This window comes from Bufo gargarizans, chromosome 5 (assembly GCF_014858855.1).
Source record: "Bufo gargarizans isolate SCDJY-AF-19 chromosome 5, ASM1485885v1, whole genome shotgun sequence".
In the NCBI taxonomy this organism is placed as follows: domain Eukaryota; kingdom Metazoa; phylum Chordata; class Amphibia; order Anura; family Bufonidae; genus Bufo; species Bufo gargarizans.
Window position 1 is genome coordinate 367,427,494 of NC_058084.1, and position 20,571 is coordinate 367,448,064.

At 41.3% G+C, this 20,571-nt stretch overlaps 1 protein-coding gene across 2 annotated transcripts in view; it reads left to right on the plus strand.

The window, feature by feature from the left end:
- Positions 1–2,059: 2,059 nt before the first annotated feature.
- The window catches only part of LRRC3B (leucine rich repeat containing 3B), a 265,493-nt gene continuing 246,981 nt past the window's right edge, over positions 2,060–20,571 (plus strand). The window contains exons 1-2 of one of the 2 annotated variants that reach the window (XR_006390067.1): positions 2,060–2,275; positions 4,627–4,845. The gene's annotated coding sequence lies outside the window, so the exon portion shown is untranslated. Of the gene's footprint in view, positions 2,276–4,626; positions 4,846–20,571 lie in introns of those variants that run through there. The other variant, XM_044294831.1, reaches the window with a different exon arrangement.

Consider the following 20,571-nt stretch of genomic DNA (forward strand, 5'->3'; position numbering starts at 1 on the left):
CTAGCGGGTTATTGCTTGTGCCTAGGGGGTAAGTGCTTGTTTTTAAGAGGTGATTGCTCATATATAGGAGTAATGTGTAATTTCCTGGTACAATTGATTATTCCTAGGATGTACTAAAATTGCTTATCTCTAGAGACATTGCTTATACTGTACCTAGGGGTGATTGCTGATATCTAGTAGTAACGCAAATGTTTGGGGGCATTGCTTGTACCTAGGGGCGATTGCTGATATCTAGAAGTAACGCAAATGTTTGGGGGTATTGCTTATACCTAGGGACAATTGCTGATATCTAGAAGTAACGCAAATGTTTGGGGGTATTGCTTATACCTAGGGGCGATTGCTGATATCTAGTAGTAACGCAAATGTTTGGGGGGCATTGCTTATACCTAGGGGCGATTGCTGATATCTAGTAGTAACGCAAATGAATTGACCCCACCAGAGCGTCTAGCTTGGTAGCTTGGGGGGAGACATGAGGGCAATGACACCATTGTTAGGCAGAAAAGATAAAGGTTTAAGGGCCTTGTTTCTTTCCCTGTATGTCTTTTCCCACCCTTTTTTCTATTTCAGGTAAAATCACCTCAGAAATGTCTTACCTGCATTCCAGAAGTTTCCAGCTGCGGTGTGTCAAGAAAGCAGCTGATTGGTTGCTGCCTGTTGCTGGGGGTGATTTCCAGCTCCCTGATTTGTTGCTGTATTATCGGCGGGAATCTGTTCCCCTTTATATTTTCAGGTTCAGCGGAGCTGGCTCAGAAGTGCCTGGAGAGCTGACCAGCGTCCCACCCCCCCTTCCCCTAATTTTTTCACTGTGTCACCTGTCGCTGGGCTTTATTAGAGGGGTAGTGTCGCTCAGCTCATGCTGAGTGGATCTTGGTCTTTATATGGTTAATTTATTATTGGTCTTATGGTATCGGTTATGTTGGTATTTTAAAAGTTATTTATTTATTTAACGTATGGTTGTAAAATATTTTTAAGTGACCCTTAATAACGCACAGCGGCCATTTCCTCCACTATGTTGTTGATGTCATTTATTTATTTAGGAATGTCAGTATTAGAGTGTGTCATTTGCCCCCATGTTTGGGGGTATTGCTTATACCTAGGGGCGATTGCTGATATCTAGAAGTAACGCAAGTGTTTGGGGGCATTGCTTATATCTCGGGGCGATTGCTGATATCTAGAAGTAACGCAAATGTTTTGGAGATTTGCTCATACCTAGTGGGTTATTGCTCATGTCTCAGAGTAATGTGTGTTTGAGGCCGGGGGTAATTGCTTGTCCTTTGAGGTAATTGCTTGAAGTATGTCTAGGGGTATTACTTTTTTGTCTGGTAATTGCTCATGCATGTGAGGTAATTGCTCATATATAGGGGTTAATTATGTGTTCCTAAGAGGTAGCTGATCATGTCTAAGGGTACAGCGTGTTTTCTGGGCAACTGCAGGTGCCTATGGGGTTATGGTTTGTGTAGGGGCCCTGCATGTTTTTCTGGGGTAGTTTCTTGTTCCTGGCTCTCTTCTAGTGATATTGCTTGTTTGCTGCACAATTGCTCATTTCTAGGAGTTATTGCCCAGTTGGCAGGTCCATGTGTTTGGCAGGGGTTGGCACCCTCTGTAAATCTCTCGCCCATTTGATAAATGTCCCCTGCGAATCCTGTGCACCCTTATATTTTACATTTCTGCCAAATAAACTGCACTTTTGCTGAGGCAGAGAAAGGATGTTAATAAATATAAAATATGACCCCATTATTAGGAGCTGTCTCAGACTGGCACCTGAATGGATGGCACAATTTCCCAGGGCTGCTTTCCAACCTGGAGGAATTATTGATGCCAGACAGGTAGCTGTAATGTGACTGGTAAGCAAGCAGCCAGGCAGTGACTAGAAGAAATCCCTGTCAGATGATGATGATGGCTGCTACCAGATTATTAGCTGGAAACAGGGTCATGCCTGAAAATCATACACCCAGCAGAGAGATGATGACAGTGGTGTAGTCACCATCACACCCACCCACCCTCATCGCAGCAGCAGCACCCAGCCCCTCGGAGCTGAGGAGATACCCAGTCAGTCAGCCTGTGCTGGGTGTGCGTGCATTGTCTGGCTCCTCCACATTCACGGGGTCTCTCCTCCCCGGGGCTGCAGCAGGAGGAGCCCTCTGTGGACAGGGGATGGTAGCAGTGCTGTGAGGCACGGGTCAAGGCTGGACTCTCCCCCGGCGACACAGGAGAGCACGAGCAGCATGGTGTCCCTGTCTCCCTCTCCTTGCAGCGGCGTCAGGTAGTTGCTCAGGTAAGTGCTCCGTCTTCTCTGCTCGCTGACGCCTGTTGCTCTTTGGAAGCTGCCATTGCATCGTCTTCTCCTTGAGCTGTCTGTGCTGTGGCTGCCTGTGCTGTGGCTGCCTGTATCGGTATTCAACTCCCGCCAAGTTTCCAGTCAGGAGTTATTGTGTATGTATTTCTGCTGCTGTCACCCTCACACTGACCCTCCTGGCTGACCAGACATGGTCCAGGGGAATAGTCACGACGACACTCGTGACAGGGAATTGTCTGCATGTGCACGGTGAAGGGACCATGGTGTCTGCTGTCAGGAGGAGGGAATTGGACTTGTTGATGTAGCAGCTGAGAAAAGTCACCTCTTCTGATACCTCTCTGAAGTCCTCCAAGACATTACAAGCTATTTCCAATGTTGCTCTCTGCCAGCTCAGTGCTACACCCCATTTCATCTAAATGAAGCCACATCTCATGCCCATAGTATCCCCTCCTTCTACCCAGATGGATACCCTGTGCTCTTCCCCCTACAGGAAAGACCCCCTAGGTTAGCAGTCCCTGCAGTCTCTGTGGTGAGGAATACAAGCCCTAGTCTGGGAACATCTCTGCTCTATCCATGCCCCCACCTCATGCAGTTCTGGGGGCAATGAGTCCATTCTTCAGAAGGAGTTTGTCGCATCAGCGCCTACGGCTGAACGCTATTTTTCCCCCTTTTTTGTCTTTTGATTTGGATGATGAGAGTTTTCCTCTGTGTTCTTGTTTTTTACATCCTCTTATTTTTGCTAGGAATTGCCTTTATGAGGAATGAATATAAATGAGTGGATTCACTTGTGTTACGTGACTGTATGTATGTGCTGGAGGTCTACAGCTCTGGACACATCTCCTCATTCCTACCTGGTTTATGGTTGTGGGAAAGAGACCCCTCCATCTGTGCTATTCACAATGAGCAGTCTGATTTCCAGCAGGTAGAGAGTGGGCCTGGACTGCTGACACCAACTGCACCTGAGCTCTGCTCCAGCTGCTGACCTCCAGAGGTCCTGGAGAAACGGAATTGTGGATTCCAGTCAGGGATGTCTGCATGACACTGGTGTTTTCTTCCAGAAGTCCAAGACTGTGGACTCCAGCCCTCTCTAACTTGTGCGTCTGGCTGTCTGTCGCTTGCTTTTTATCAGTCTATCTATATCTATCTATACATCCAATTTGTTAACCTCTATGAATCTATCTATCTATCTATCTATCTATCTATCTATCTATCTATCTATCTATCCTATCTATACATTTGTCTATCCGATCTATCTATCTGTTTATCTATCATCTATAACTGTATTCTCTATCTATCTATCTATCTATTATCTATCTGATCTATCTATCTATCTATCTATCTATCTATCTATCTATCTATATCTGTCTTCTATATCTATCTATCTATCTATCTATCTATCTATCTATCTATCTATCCTATCTATCCATCTGTCTATCCGATCTGTCTATCCGATCTATCTATCTTTCCATCTATCTATCTATCTATCTATCTATCTATCATCTATATAGATAGATAGATGGATTGGAGTACTGCTGGCTTTTTGAATTTTCTCCATTGAATGGGACCATGGTGCCGGTTCATATTGGCCTGATTCTGCACCCGACCGTTAGTGTGCTTCGTCTTTATTTAACTTTTTTTTTTCTTTTATCTGTCTATCTATCTATCTATCTAAGCAGGACATAGATAAAAAGGAGGACTCCAAAAGTCCATTAAATTAGGTGATTGCTGCTTCATCCATGGCAGATGCAAAGTTTTAGTCCCCTCATACCACAGGCTCGAGAAAAGTTGTTTCATCTATCCAGCTCTCTGTATCTCATACTACACTATATCTATCTATCTATCTATCTATCTATCCATCCATCCTTTTATCTATCTATCCATTTGCGGTATCTATCCGTCTATCTATCTATCTATCTATCTATCTATCTATCTATCTATCCATTTGCGGTATCTATCCGTCTATCTATCTATCTATCTATCTATCTATCTATCTATCTATCCTTTTATCTATCTATCTATCTATCTATCTATCTATCTATCTATCTATCTATCTATCTATCTATCTATCTATCCATTTGCGGTATCTATCCGTCTATCTATCTATCTATCTATCTATCTATCTATCCTTTTATCTATCTATCTATCCGTCTATCTATCCGTCTATCTATCTATCTATCTATCCATTTACGGTATCTATCTATCTATCTAATCTATCTATCTATCCATTTACGGTATCTATCTATCTATCTATCTATCTATCTATCTATCTATCTATCTATCTGTCATCTGTCTGTCTGTCACAGTATGATTTTGTCTATCTATCATTGCAGTATACTGCGTCCCAATGTCTACCCATACATGTCCACGGGATGATTTCATGTATTGCTGTGACAGTGTGGATGCTGTACCTCTACATGCCGGTGATCACACAAGGCACATGTGATGGCTTCTGTGTGCTGGATGCAAGTCACCTGGAAATGAAAGAAGTCGGCTTCTATCCGTGTGCGTCTCATCTGAGTCCAGGAAACTAGTTTCCCTGTTTTATTACTAATTTGTGCCTATGGGATGTTCATTAGATGTCACGGTCCCTGATTCACGGGACCTATGCACTACTGCTTCTTATATTATGTAGGTAGCTGGATTGTGGAATATAAAGGCATCTGATGTTTAGAAAAAAAGAACATTCAAAGAAAACTTAAAATGAATATTCAGATTTTTGGACTGACGTCCCTGAATGGCTAGCTTCCTGCTACGCTAACAGCGTGACTGTAGGCCTGATACTAACATGATTGTGGTAAATGGTCGTTTTTTTCTTTTTTATTAATTGGATTGTTCATCGGTGAAACCTGAGGCTACAGAAGGATGTTATGTAAAGTTTTATTCCATATATGCTTCCTCTGGTGAAATGGCTTGTATTCTGTAGACATCAGAAAATAATTATAGATAGAAAAAAGAAACTCATTATGCCCTAGAGAACAACTGTCCCCATTATCTTTATGCCAAATACTTGAAAACAGAACAGATTTTATGTATTTTTATAACTGTATTGTAAAAAAAAAAAAGCTTTTTTCCATGAACGGACATTATAGGGAATTATTGTGAATGAACCAAACATTGCCTGATGGTCATTTACATACAGCAATCATCTGCACTGTATGGGGAGAAGCGATGGCCTCTGTGATCGCTTTTCCCCATAGAGAATCATTGTTTCTGGGCCAACCCCGGCCCAGAAAAGATCATTTTGATGCCAGCTGAACGACACGATCGCCCGATGAACACGATTGCAGGCAGTTTTACATGGGTAAATTTTTGGGAAAATACTAATAATGTGACCAATGATCGATGCATGTAAAGGGACCTTTAGGCTCCGTTCAGACTTCCATTGGAGGAGCCTTAATAGTTGATGAAAGAGAAGTGCAGCATGCAGCATTATTCTTCCCATTCGAACCCCATTATAAGTCAGGCACCATCGATGTCTGTCACATATCACAGATCAGGCACTCCATTATGTTCTTTTTCCTGATCATCTGACAAAACTGAAAAATGAACAACTTGATGAAGTGTGAATATAGCCTTACCTGTAGTGTTATCTACTCCTTATTAGTTATTGGGTGGGGGGCAGAAAGTAGCAAAATGTTCTTGATGTGACTGTCACCTCGCAGTGAAACCCTATCTTCCTCCACTGCGTGCCCCGTCTCCTGACCCGTGTGGTTTCCCTGCGTGCATACATCACGCTGCTGCTGCACACACGCAGATGGAGCATCCCCGTTGCCGACCCATATTCTGGAGTCTGGCGGGAGTTCATTGTGCTGACAGGTCAGGCAGAGTAGAAGAAGCCTCAAGAAGTGGAGGAGACTTAAACTGATTGAAATAAAGCTGCAGCAAGCACCGCGTTACATGAGATTGATACCTGGGAATGGGGCTGGCTACAATTCCTTAAACTGGTCTTTATTAAGAATATTCATCCATTCTGTGACACAGGGTTAACTGTCTAGCTGTGGGGAACGTACTTTTACTTTCACTTTGTGGCGTCATCTAATAAACCTTATCTCTAAATTACTAAAAGGCTATAAACACTTATTTAAGCCTTTATTCTTATCAGTAAGATACAAATTGAGCTATAATGAGTGCTTAGGTAGGAGGTCAGAGATCAGAAGCCGTCAGCTGAGCTGCCTGATGGAACAATCCTGCTACTAGAGAATCTCAAGGCTGTACAAAGAAAGGTGCACACATTTTTAATCAAGACCAATTGAAAAGATGTTTTAGCTCAAAATGAGTCCAATGCAATAATACAAAAATGCCCTAAAAGGTGTATATAGTCTTTAAGTTGTGTATTTGATGGAGTCCCCACCACTATCCATACACTTTGCACATCATCAACCCCGCTCAATGGCATACCCCCTCCAGGACCCCCATGGTCACCTGCCTCCCCCTCACTGAAAATACTGTCCTGGTATAGTAACTATGCATGGTGGGGGAAGAGCCTCCCTTCAGAGTGTCAAGTTATGTCTACTAAGTTATCTGTGGTGTTACATAGGACTGCAGGTTACATCTACTACATTATCTATACTCAGAGAATTATCACTGTGTTATCTGAGGTGTTACATACGACTGCAGGTGACATCTACTACATTATCTGTACTCAGAGAGTTATCACTGTGTTATCTGTGGTGTTACATAGGACTGTAGGTGACATCGACTGCATTATGTGTACTCAGAGAGTTATCACTGTGTTAATCTGAGGTGTTACATAGGACTGCAGGTGACCTCTACTACATTATCTGTACTCAGAGAGTTATCACTGTGTTATCTGTGATGTTACATAGGACGGCAGGTTATATCTATTACATTATCTGTACTCAGAGTTATCATTGTGTTATCTGTGGTATTACATAGGACTGCAGGTTACATCTACTACATTTTTTGTACTCAGAGTTATCATTGTGTTATCTGAGGTGTTACACAGGACTGCAGGTTACATCTTCTAGATTATCTGTACTCAGAGAGTTATCATTGTGTTATCTGTGGCGTTACATAGGACTGCAGGTTATATATGTTACATTATCTGTACTCAGAGAGTTATCGCTGTGTTATCTGTGATGTTACATAGGACTGCAGGTTATATCTATTACATTATCTGTTCTCAGAGAGTTATCGCTGTGTTATCTGTGATGTTACATAGGACTGCAGGTTATATCTGTTACATTATCTGTTCTCAGAGAGTTATCACTGTGCTATCTATGGTGTTACATAGGACTTCAGGTGATGTCTCCTACATTATGTGTACTCAGAGAGTTATCGATGTGTTATCGGTGGTGTTACATAGGACTGCAGTTTATATCTATTACATTATCAGTACTCAGAGTTATCACTGTGTTATCTGTGGTGTTACATAGGACTGCAATTAACACCGCTTTCCCTGCTTCCTCTACATTGATGTGTCCCTCAACTTATCATCTTGCTGCCTGCACATCATATCAATTCCTGCTGATAATGTCTGATTAGTGGTGGTCCAATGCCTTCGGCAGTCATCACAGTGAAGGGGCCATGGTGCCATGGATGAAGGAGTTCTGGATCTCCTTATCCAGGTACACTTGGCTTTATATGTGCTTTTTATTTAAGGCTACTTTCACACTTGCGGCAGTGTGATCCGGAGGGCAGTTCCGTCGTCGGAACTGGCCTCCGGATCCGCCGATCTGCTGCTGACTGAAAGCATTTGTGAGACGGATCCGGATGCGGATCCGTCTCACAAATGCATTGCAAGGACGGATCCGTCTCTTCGCTTGTCATGCGGACCGACGGATCCGTCTTGTACATTTTTCTCCTTTTTACCGATCTGCGCGTGCGCATGCCGGAACGACGGATCCGGCATTCCGGTATTCTGAATGCCGGATCCGGCGCTAATACATTCCTATGGGAAAAAATGCCGGATCCGGCGTTCAGGCATGTCTTCAGTTTTTTTTGCCAGAGAGAAAACCGTAGCATGCTACGGTTTTCTCTTTTGCCTGATCAGTCAAAACGACTGAACTGAAGACATCCTGATGCAAACTGAACGGATTACTCTCCATTCAGAATGCATGGGGAAAAAACTGATCAGTTCTTTTCCGGTATAGAGCCCCTGTGACGGAACTCTATGCCGGAAAAGAAAAAAACGCTAGTGTGAAAGTACCCTTAACAGCACATGACACAGTGTTTGGTACAGTCGTCTTATGGAGGAGCCATTGTGTCTGTGTAAACAAAAATGGGGGTGCATGACTTACAGGATAATGGGGCCCTTTTTACTGTATGTGTGGGGGGGCTGCAGTTCAGACCCCATGATAAGTATTGATGGCTTACAATATTGATATATGGCAGTGCACAGTACAGTTTGGTGCAGTCTTCACGTGTTTTAAGCCTTGGAAAAAAAGAAAAGGTGAGATTACGTCCACATGTAAATCTGCAGCAGCAGAATCCACCCCACATCATGCTGTTTATGTAAAATTTGCCCACAGTGCAAGTTTGCTGTGATTTTAACCCCTTCTACCCCGAGATGGTTTTCGCTCTTCTGCCCAGGCTATTTTTTGCAAATCTGACATGTGTCACTTTATGTGGTAATAGCTTTGGAACACTTTTACCTATCCAAGCCATTCTGAGATTGTTTTCTTGTGACACATTGTTCTTCATGATAGTCATAAATTTGAGTCAATATGTTTCACCTTTATTTGTGAAAAAATCCCAAATTTACCAAACATTTAGAAAAATTCCCAAATTTAAATTTCTCTAGTTTTATAATAGATAGTGATACCTCATATAATAGTTACTACTTTACATTCCCCATATGTCTACTTCATGTTTGGATCATTTTGAAAATTACATTTTATTTTTTGTGGACGTTAGAAGGCTTAGAAGTTTGGAAGCAAATCTTCACTTTGTGGGGCTTACATAATAGAAACCACCCAAAAATAACCCCATTTTAGAAACTGCACCCCTCAATGTATTCAAAACTGATTTTACAAACTTTTTTTGACCCTTTAGGTGTTCCACAAGAATTAATGGAAAATGGAGATTACATTTCAGAATTTCACTTTTTTGGCAGATTTTACATTTTAATCCATTTTTTTTCAGCAGCAAAGCAAGGGTTAACAGCCAAATAAAACTCAATATTTATTACCTTGATTCGGCGGTTTACAGAAACACCCCACATGTGGTCGTAAACTGCTGTATGGGCACACGGCAGGGCGCAGTAGGAAAGGAACGCCATATGGTTTTTGGAAGGCAGATCTTAGCTGAACTGGTTTCTAGATGCCATGTCCCATTTGAAGCCCCCCTGATGCACCCCTACAGTAGAAACTCAAAAAAGTGACCACATTTTAGAAACTACGGGATAAGGTGACGGTTTGGTTGCTACTATTTTGGGGGGTATATGCCTTTTTGATCGCTTGGTGTTGCAATTTTTGTGATGTAAGGTGATAAAAATGGCTTTTTTTTTTACACAGTTTTTATTTTTTTAGGGTGTTCACCTGAGGGGTTAGGTCATGTGATATTTTTATAGAGCTGGTTGTTACGGACGTGGCAATACCTAATATGTATACTTTTTTTCATCTATTTCACTTTAGCACAATAATAGCAGTTTTGAAGCAAAAAATAATAATATTTTGGTGTCTCCATTGTCTGAGAGTGATAGCTTTTTTTATTTTTTGACCGATTCTCTTGGGTAGGGTATCATTTTTTGCGGGATGAGGTGACGATTTAATTGGTACTATTTTGGGGGCATACGCTTTTTTGATCGCTTGCTGTTGCAATTTTTGTGATGTAAGTTGACAAAAATTTTTTTTTTTTACATTTTTATTTTATTTGATGGTGTTTATCGGACAGGGTGGATCATGTGATATATTTATATAGCCGATCATTACGGATGCGGTTATACCTAATATGTGTGGGGGTTTTTTCAGTTTTTTTTATTATAAGATACGAGGAAAGGGCGTTTTTTTTCTTTTTTTACTTAAAAATGTATTAATTTTATAAAAAACATTTGTTTTTTACAATTTTTTCTTAAATTTATTTCTGATGTTCACTTTTGGGGGTCTGATCCCCTCTGCAATGCATTACAATACATCTGTATTGTAATGCATTGCCTGTTCATGTACTACAGTGAGTAGTACACTAACAGGTTGCCTAGGAGACCGAGCCTGAGGCTTGATCTGCTCGGCACCCGTAGAAGGCAGGTCCCGATGTTGGGCAAGGCATTGTGAATAGGTGTATAGGGTGATAATCTACAGTGTTGAGAAGTCAATCACTTGTAGTTTAGACCCCCAAAAAATAAAGAAGAGAGAGCGCCAGACCTCGTATCAAGTACAGTTAGGAATAGGAGTAAAGAATACCACTAGACAGTGATAAATACTATATTTCACAGAAAAGTGTTATGGAGCGATAGTGTGAAGTCAAGATGGTGGGTGCTCCGGGTGGAAGACCCTAAGTATACCCTGCTCCGCAAAAAAGACCGTCTACAACCCAATACTCAAATGGTGATGTGGTTGACAAAGATGGAAACTGATAAAAATTGATGGAAATTAATAGAAATTAATAAAAAGATAAATTATAAATTATAAATTGTATATATGTGTGCATCAATTTTTGTGAGCACACATAGTAACATAGTACATAAGGCCGAAAAAAGACATTTGTCCATCCAGTTCGACCTGTCATCCTGCAAGTTGATCCAGAGGAAGGCAAAAAAACCCTGTGAGGTAGAAGCCAATTTTCCTCACTTTAGGGGAATAAAAATTCCTTCCCGACTCCAATCAGGCAATCAGAATAAATCCCTGGATCAACGATATCTCTCTAGTAGCTATAGCCTGTAATATTATTACACTCCAGAAATACATCCAGGCCCCTCTTGAATTCCTTTATTGTACTCACCATCACCACCTCCTCAGGCAGAGAGTTCCATAGTCTCACTGCTCTTACCGTAAAGAATCCTCTTCTATGTTTGTGTACAAACCTTCTTTCCTCCAGACGCATAGGATGTCCCCTCGTCACAGTCACCGTCCTGGGAATAAATAGATGACGGGATAGATCTCTGTACTGACCCCTGATATATTTATACATATTAATTAGATCTCCTCTCAGTCGTCTTTTTTCTAAAGTGAATAACCCTAATTTTGATAATCTTTCAGGGTACTGTAGTTGCCCCATTCCAGTTATTACTTTAGTTGCCCTCCTCTGGACCCTCTCCAGCTCTGCTATGTCTGCTTTGTTCACTGGAGCCCAGAACTGTACACAGTACTCCATGTGTGGTCTGACTAATGATTTGTAAAGTGGTAGGACTATGCCCCTTTTGATGCAACCCATTATCTTATTTGCCTTGGCAGCAGCTGCCTGACACTGTTTTTTGCAGCTTAGTTTGCTGTTTATTAAAATTCCTAGATCTTTTTCCATGTCTGTGTTACCGAGTGTTTTACCATTTAATAAGTACGGGTGACTTGCATTATTCCTTCCCATGTGCATAACTTTACATTTGTCAGTGTTAAACCTCATCTGCCACTTATCTGCCCAAGCCTCCAATCTATCCAGATCACTCTGTAGTAGTATACTGTCCTCTTCAGTGTTAATTACTTTACACAGTTTAGAGTCATCTGCAAGATCATTAATAAATATATTGAAGAGAATAGGGCCCAATACTGACCCCTGAGGTACTCCACTAGTGACAGTGACCCAATCTGAGTATTTACCATTAATAACCACCCTCTGTTTTCTATCACTGAGCCAGTTACTTACCCACTTACAAACGTTTTCTCCCAGTCCGAACATTCTCATTTTATATACTAACCTTTTATGTGGTACAGTGTCAAATGCTTTGGAGAAGTCAAGATACACGACATCCATTGATTCGCCGCTGTCAAGTCTAGAACTTACCTCCTCATAGAAACTGATTAAATTTGTTTGACATGATCGATCCCTCACGAAGCCATGCTGATATGGCGTTATTTGCTTATTTCCGTTAAGATGCTCTAACATAGCATCTCTCAGAAAACCTTCAAACAGTTTACCCACAACAGATGTTAAACTTACCGGCCTATAGTTTCCAGGCTCTGTTTTTGGACCCTTTTTGAATATTGGCACCACATTTGCCATGCGCCAATCCTGTGGGACATTCCCTGTCAATATAGAATCTGCAAATATCAGAAATAAGGGTCTGGCTATGACATTACTTAATTCCCTTAGGATACAGGGGTGTATGCCATCCGGTCCTGGCGATTTGTCTATTTTAATCTTTTTAAGTCGCTGATGTACTTCTTCCTGGGTCAGACAGGACACTTTTAATGGGGAATTTATTTCAACATTCGGCATGTCATCTGACAGTTTATTTTCCTCAGTGAATACATTGGAGAAAAAAATATTTAACAGCTTTGCTTTCTCCTCGTCGCTCTCTGCGACTCCCCCCTCATTACTCTTTAACGGGCCGACACCTTCAGATTTATACTTTTTAACATTTATATAATTGAAGAACATTTTAGGGTTAGTTTTACTCTCTTTGGCAATTAATCTCTCAGTCTCTAGTTTGGCCGCTTTTATTTGTTTTTTACATGTTCTATTTTTTTCCTTATAGTTTTTCAATGCTTCCGTGCTACCTTCCTGTTTTAGTGTTTTATATGCTTTCTTTTTGTCATTTATTGCTTTCTTTACAGTTCTGTTTATCCACATTGGTTTCTTTTTGTTCCTTAACCTTTTATTCCCATACGGTATGTACCTCTCACAATGAGATTTTAGGATGCTTTTAAAGATATCCCATTTTGTGGCTGTATTTTTATTTGTGAGGACTTTATCCCAGTTAGTTAGGCCTATGGCCTCTCTTAGTTGGCTAAATTTAGCTTTTTTGAAGTTTGGTATTTTTATTCCTCCCTGTACAAACGCTCTCTTGAATGATAATTGGAAGGTTATTACTTTGTGGTCACTATTTCCCAGGTGTCCCCCGACCTGCACGTCTGTTGTTCTGTCAGGCCTATTGGTTAATACTAAGTCCAGTATGGCCATCCCTCTAGTCGGGTCCTGAACCAGTTGGGAGAGGTAATTGTCTTTGGTTATTGCCAAGAACCTGTTTCCTTTATGAGATACACAAGTTTCAGTTTCCCAGTCTATATCTGGGTAGTTAAAGTCCCCTATAATAACCACCTCATTATGATTTGCCGCCTCGTCTATCTCGTTTAGTAGTAGATTTTCTGTGGACACATGTATATATTTGTGCTTTTTTTCTTATACGCCTTTTATATATATATATATATATATTTTTTTTTTTTTCTATGTTCACCTTTAGCATATTACATTATTTTAATAACCAGTTTTGTGCCCGCAACACTGGTTTTCTAATTTGCAGACCACCACAGGCTCCTACTGACCCGCACTGTGCGTTCCACCAGGGCCTCGATGCCGTGGACCAGAAACCCCGGCTCCTGTCTCTGTTGGAACGCATGAGGTGCGTTCCACTGAGCGGAAGTCGGTCCTACTTCCGGCCCGGGACGTCGCAGGATGGTGGAATTACCAGCGGCACCTCAAGGAGCCTAGCCGGACGATCGTTTTAGTTTTTTTGTAAGTCATCACTACCCAGCAGACCACCCTTACTCCCGCCCGTGGTGAGACGCATTGTTGTGCGTTCCACGGAGCGGAAGTGAGATCTTATCTGGTCTGATATGTCCGATCCAGCTCTCCTGCTGCACACATGTATACATATATGCATGTATCTAGCCTGCATTACTCATTGTGACCATTTAAGACTATATATTTATATTTATACATATATATATTTTTAAATTTATTTATCTGTTTATAACCACATTGTGGAATGCATATGCGTCCAAATACCGGAAGTACGGCCTTAACACTTCCGGTTCTTTGAAAAACGCGCCTTTTTGAGGGCTATTAAGGTATAAATTGTTTGTTTTACTGCCATTTGACTATGTAATGCTCCTGAAGAAGGGGATCTACTGTCCCCGAAATGCGTCGAGCCACATATACACAATAAAGGTGATTGATCAGAAGCACTGGACCTTCTGCTGCCTTCATCACTACGACTCTACATGCGATCCTGGCCGGGGGGGTTCAAGTCACAGGTGTTTTATGCTTATCCTGGTGACTACCCCCCAGTGAAGTGAGTGTTATTTAATAGTGTGATATTGTCCTGTTTTGGGCATCTCTCACTTCTACTACTTACCTTTTATAATTTATCTTTTTATCTTTTTATTAATTTCTATTAATTTCCATCAATTTTTATCAGTTTCCATCTTTGTCACCACATCACCATTTGACTATTGGGTTGTAGACGGTCTTTTTTGCGGAGCAGGGTATACTTAGGGTCTTCCACCCGGAGCACCCACCATCTTGACTTCACACTATCGCTCCATAACACTTTTCTGTGCAATATAGTATTTATCACTGTCTAGTGGTATTCTTTACTCCTATTCCTAACTGTACTTGATACGAGGTCTGGCGCTCTCTCTTCTTTATTTTTTGGGGGTCTAAACTACAAGTGATTGACTTCTCAACACTGTAGATTATCACCCTATACACCTATTCACTATCCTGTTAAGTGTCTGTAGTCACAAACACTTTTTGAGCTGCCTCACCTCCCCTTCTGCTATTTCAATACCACCCCTGTCGGCGCCCAAATCTTTCATTCCTTTGGGATACATTGTGATCCCTACGGGTCTGATTTAACTTCCATTTTTTTCTGTTCTTTATCGGGCAAGGCATTGGGCAGCCTTTGCACGGCATCAGGCTGCCTTCTGACACATCGAGTCCCCGCCACAGCAGTGCGGGGACTCGATGCGCTCCCTCACCCGACACAAAAACCTTCTATGTCACGGTCAGCGTAGACCACGGCATAGAAGGGGTTAATCCGCCGGCATTGTCTTTTACAGCGATATGCCGGGCACCTGCAGTGATCACGTGCGCACCGTCGGGTGTCCACCCGATCACCTATTACTATTACGTCAAATTGCGGGAACGAAGTGGCTTCCATGACGTGATAGTACGTCATGTGTCGGAAAGGGGTTAAAATCGTGTCCACTTTGCTGGTGCATAAGCAAATCTGCAGCATTTATGTGCCATGAGGACACCCCCTGATATTTCCATGTAGCTATAGGTGGGCTCTAGGTAGCCTAGTCCATCCCTGTTTACCATTTCTCTATAGACCTGTGCACAGGGAGCTGTATTCTGCACAGGCATGATATTAAAGGGCTTCTACCACCAGAAATTCTGTTATGTAGCTGACTGACATTAGCGATGCGCCCATGTCAGCACTACATAACAGTATGTTTCTAACATTAGTCCCTGCAGCCGTTTTTGTTAAAAAAAGCACTTTTATTATATGCCAATGAGCCTCTAGGTGCTATGTGGGCGTAAAATCAGCACCTAGAGGCTCCGTCTACTCACGCTTTATCCCACCCAGGTCCCCTGTTATGCCCGCCCAGCTCCTCTTGATTGATGCCACGGTCCACCACATCGTTGACGAAATCCCGCGCCTGCGCCGTTCACTTCTGTCTTCAGCGAAGGCGCAGTGAGTGAAGGCCGCTCTCCTGATGCCAGCTTCCTCACTGTGACGTAGTCGGCACAGACGCAGTGAGGAATCCGGCACCAGGAGCGGATCATTTACTCACTGAGCCTGCGCCGAAGACAGAAGTGAACGGCGCAGGCGCGGAATTTCGTCAACAATGCGGTGGACCGTGCCATCAATCAAGAGGAGCGGGGTGGGCAGAACAGGGGACCTGGGTGGGATAAAGGGTGAGTAGACGGAGCCTCTAGGTGCTGATTTTACACCCACATAGCACCTAGAGGCTCATTAGCATATAATAAAAGTGCTTATTTTACAAAAACGGCTGCAGGGACTAATGTCGCTAATGTCAGTCAGCTACATAACAGTATTTCTGGTGGTAGAAGCCCTTTAAATAAATCGTACTGAAGGGAAAAAATGTACACTGTTTACTGATCACCATAAATAAGGGATACTGTTGTGTGATATTTAATAGTAAGTATGTTACAAAAACACATCTATTATACTAGTTTTGCTTAGTCATTTTAATGTAATAGTAACAGATAAAATATTAAAAATATATATATCTATACATTCCATTTTTCTCCTATAAATTTAAATCAAGAGATTATTTAATCAGTATGCCCTGGGAATTGAACCCCAGACATTCATTACGGTAGACGACGAGCTTACCCACTAATATAGAGAAGCACTCTTTAGTTTAGGATTGCCTGGGCCTGTTTTCTTCACTAATAGTAAATCAATAGTAATACTGTTTAATAGCTGCTAGGCACAGAAAATCCAGTTCAAACAGCCAAATGTTCTTACACAGTAGTGGGTAAGTCTTCTGCCTCCTCTACAGAAGGTCTGAGGTTCTAATTCTTAGGGCATGCCTATAAAATCTTTAGTTTTTAATTAAAAGTTCCATCTTTTTATGTTACTAAAAAAGGCTAAAAAACCATTACATTTTTGTAACATACTGTTAATTATCACAAAGAATATTAGGTGGTATCCGTGTAATAATAATGACCCATACAATAGTAAACATTATTTATGGTGATCGTTAAACGGCGTAAGTTAGTGAGTAAGTTAAAATGTGCAAATCTCCGTTTTTGGAAGGCCACATATGTTCAAGCCTAAAGTAACTATTCTGTCAGGCAGCACTCTGCTTTTATTTTAATGTTTTGTAATTGCTTAGAGGTCTAGTCTGGGGTCTGCATTTATTTTTGGGTGGGATGAAGGGGTCGTATTCACTAATTGTGACTCAAATACCTTAGGTTGTGAGTATGTCCTATATCAGATATGCACAATGTGCATTACAAAACTATACAAGCATGTAGTTGGGTCGGAGGAGTAGATGCACATACACTAACTGTACGGGCATGTTCACATGTGGCAGAACTGTTGCACAAATGTGTGTGTCTGAATGGGATTGTTTCAGTGGTAAGCACATTAATTTCTTTCTGCAAGCACCATTCAGATAATGGGACAGTCGCAGAAATGTCTCAAAGGTGTCACATGTCAATATAACCTTAGGGCATCAAAGTGATAAGAATATATTTCTGTTTTTACCTGGATTAGTTCAGAAAAACCATTGTGTGGGATCAATGACTTCACTCTCGGCAAATTGTTACTGTGCGATAGCATTCTCATTGTAAAGTAACGCTTCATCTATAATGGCTGTGTCGTATTTGGATAGACTAGAGGGACAATGTACGTCCTTACTGTAGGGGGCTTATTTATGGGGCCTGTGAAAACACTTGATGTTACCATGCTTGACTGAAGTCTTGCTGCTCTTTGCCATTAGTCTAAATATATTTTATATGGAGCTAAATAATTTCTGACTGGCTTCACTAGACTATTATGATGGGGACATTTTACAAGAGGAAAAGCTGCCATTAAAATAACAAATCAGCAGTGCTGTTAATGAAGCATGCACTGCATATATCTGAATTACGATGAGAAATATGAATGCATGCAATTCTCTCCTCTGGGCTCTAGCTATATTTAGTACAGTATAGGGCTTTGCAGTTTTGCAAATCAATTCCTCTGAATGACTTTTAGGCTACTTTAACACTAGTGCTGCAGTTTGCTCTCTAGTATGAGAACGGAACGGAATGCATTTTGGAGCATTCCGTTCTGTTCAGTTACGTTTTGTCCCCATTGACAATGAATGGGGACAAAATGGAAGCTTTTTTTCCGGTATTGAGACCCTATAACGTATCTCAATACCGGAAAATATTAACGCTAGTGTGAAAGTAGCCTTAGTCCAACATTGAAATCAGTAACTTAAATATACAATGTAGGTCTCACGGTGGACTATGTCATGTTCCTATGACCCTGAATATAGCTGGTCAATGTGCTTCTTCTATTAATTCGGTAATTTGGGTTGCACTCACTGTCCAGGTGATGAGGCGCTTCAGTGGAGTGGATATGATCCAAACATAAATAATAAAGAGGGAACCACCGCACGCTCAAGGGTTATACGCAAAGTAAAGTTATTTTAATTTTTTGGACAAATCCTCCAAAAAGAGAAAAAAAAGGAACAATTGCCAATGATTAGATTGTGACTGTTTTTCTTTGATGTTTTGGTCACAAGAGTCACTAAAAGAAAAGAAGAACGCATTAGTCATAAAGGAAGGGGGTTGGAGACAAGGTAAATCGGTCCATTATAGTGAAGGGGAATGAATACCAATGTGTCAGCAGAAAGATTGGCTGGAGGTACAACAGGTGTGGCCTGTATAAAAGGTGAGAAGGCTGTGGCCAATGTTAGAGCTATTATAGAGTCCTAGGTAGAGCGGTTGTTATATTGTATATATACAGTGAGGTGTAATAGAATAGTACCCTAATATAAGGGTAAAATTAGAGAGTTGATACAGAAGTATAGCTTAGGTTTTATACATTGTAAATGGTTCCAGTAAAATGGAGACTAGGGAGCACATCATGGTTGAACGTTATTGTATGATAAATAACATGTTAAGACTTATATAATGTCAGTGGTAAGCCATAGTAAACCTTATGTTGAAACATGTTAAACCCTTACAAATGATAAGTTACAGTATATATTGGCAATACATAAGAGACAAAATGTTGAAAACTATGTAATGGAGCATGATGCAGACAAATATATAGTAGAGCATGGAGAAGACTATGCAGTGGAGAATATTGCAGACAAGTATATAATAGCATGGTGGTAATTAGGGGTATATCATAATAGAATGGACAAACAGTAGGTAAGGATGGCATCAGCCCCAGTGCCGGCAGAGGAGGCTTACAAGTAGGTTGAAGAAGAGGTAAACGAGGTGGTCCCCGTGGCACAGCATATGAGCGCTGCAGGGAAAGCTGGAGGCATATGGAAGAAGGACGCCTGGAGCGGCGTCTATGTAGATGTGACAGGGGGCTTAAGCGCACGAGATCCCACATAGTCTCGCGAGATCTCAGGCGCTTCAGTAAGTCTGACTTATGGTTATCGCGAGACTCAGTTGAGTCTTGCTGAAGATCAAGTGGCCATGTTGGAAGTGGGAAGGAGTGTGGAAGTACGGCAAAGTGTGGGCACATGTTGTGCTATGTGTGAAGTGATTATATGATTGGAAAAGATGGAGGGGGAAGAGAAGGAAATGTGCAGATGGGTATAATGTAGTGTAGTGAAACAAGGGTATAGTGAATGCGATGTAAATAAGGCAAGTGTGTAATGTGAGGGTGAAATGAATTATAAAGTGTATGTATAGTGTGAGGTGTATGTGTGCGTGTGTGTATGATGTGTGGGGAAGGGGGAAGAGGGAAATGTGCATGTATAGTGTGTGAGGGGCTTCAAATAGGACATGGTGTCAAAAAACCAGTCCAGCAAAATCTGCCTTCCAAAGTGTTGCTTTCCTTCTGCACCCCGCCGTGTGCCTGTAAAGCAGTATACGACCACAAATGGGGTGTTTCTGTAAACTAAAGAATCAGGGCAAAAAATATTGAGTTTTGTTTGGCTGTTAACCCTTGCTTTGTTAGTGGAATAAAATTGATTAATATTGAAAATCTGCCCAAAAAGTGAAATTCTAAAATTTCATCTCCATTTTCTATTAATTCTTGTGGAACACCTAAAGGGTTAACAACGTTTGGAAAATCAGTTTTGAATACCTTGAGGGGTGTAGTTTCTAAAATGGGGTCACTTTTTGGGAGTTTCTACTCTAGGAGTGCATCAGCGGGTCTTCAAATGTGACATGGCAGCTTAAAATTATCCCAGTGAAATTAGCTTTTCAAAAACCATATGGCGTTCCTTTCCTTCTGCGCAATGCCGTGTGCCCGTACAGCAGTTTACGACCACATATGGGTTGTTTCTGTAAACTACAGAATCAGGGCCATAAATATTGAGTTTTGTTTGGCTGTTAACCCTTGCTTTGTTAGTAGAAAAAAAAATGATTAAAATTGATATATATATCTATATATTATATAGTAGGGCACACCTGCATTCAGATACACATGGAAGCAAGACTATATCAATAAACATTTATTAAAACTGTAATATAGCAAGATAAAAAAAATGTGTTCCATGTGTATCTGAATGCAGGTGTGCTCTACTATATAATATACAGTACAGACTAAAAGTTTGGACACACCTTCTCATTCAAAGAGTTTTCTTTATTTTCAAAAACCATCAAGCGCTACAAAGAAACTGGCTCACATGCGGACCGCCCCAGGAAAGGAAGACCAAGAGTCACCTCTGCTGTGGAGGATAAGTTCATCCGAGTCACCAGCCTCAGAAATCGCAGGTTAAAATCAGCTC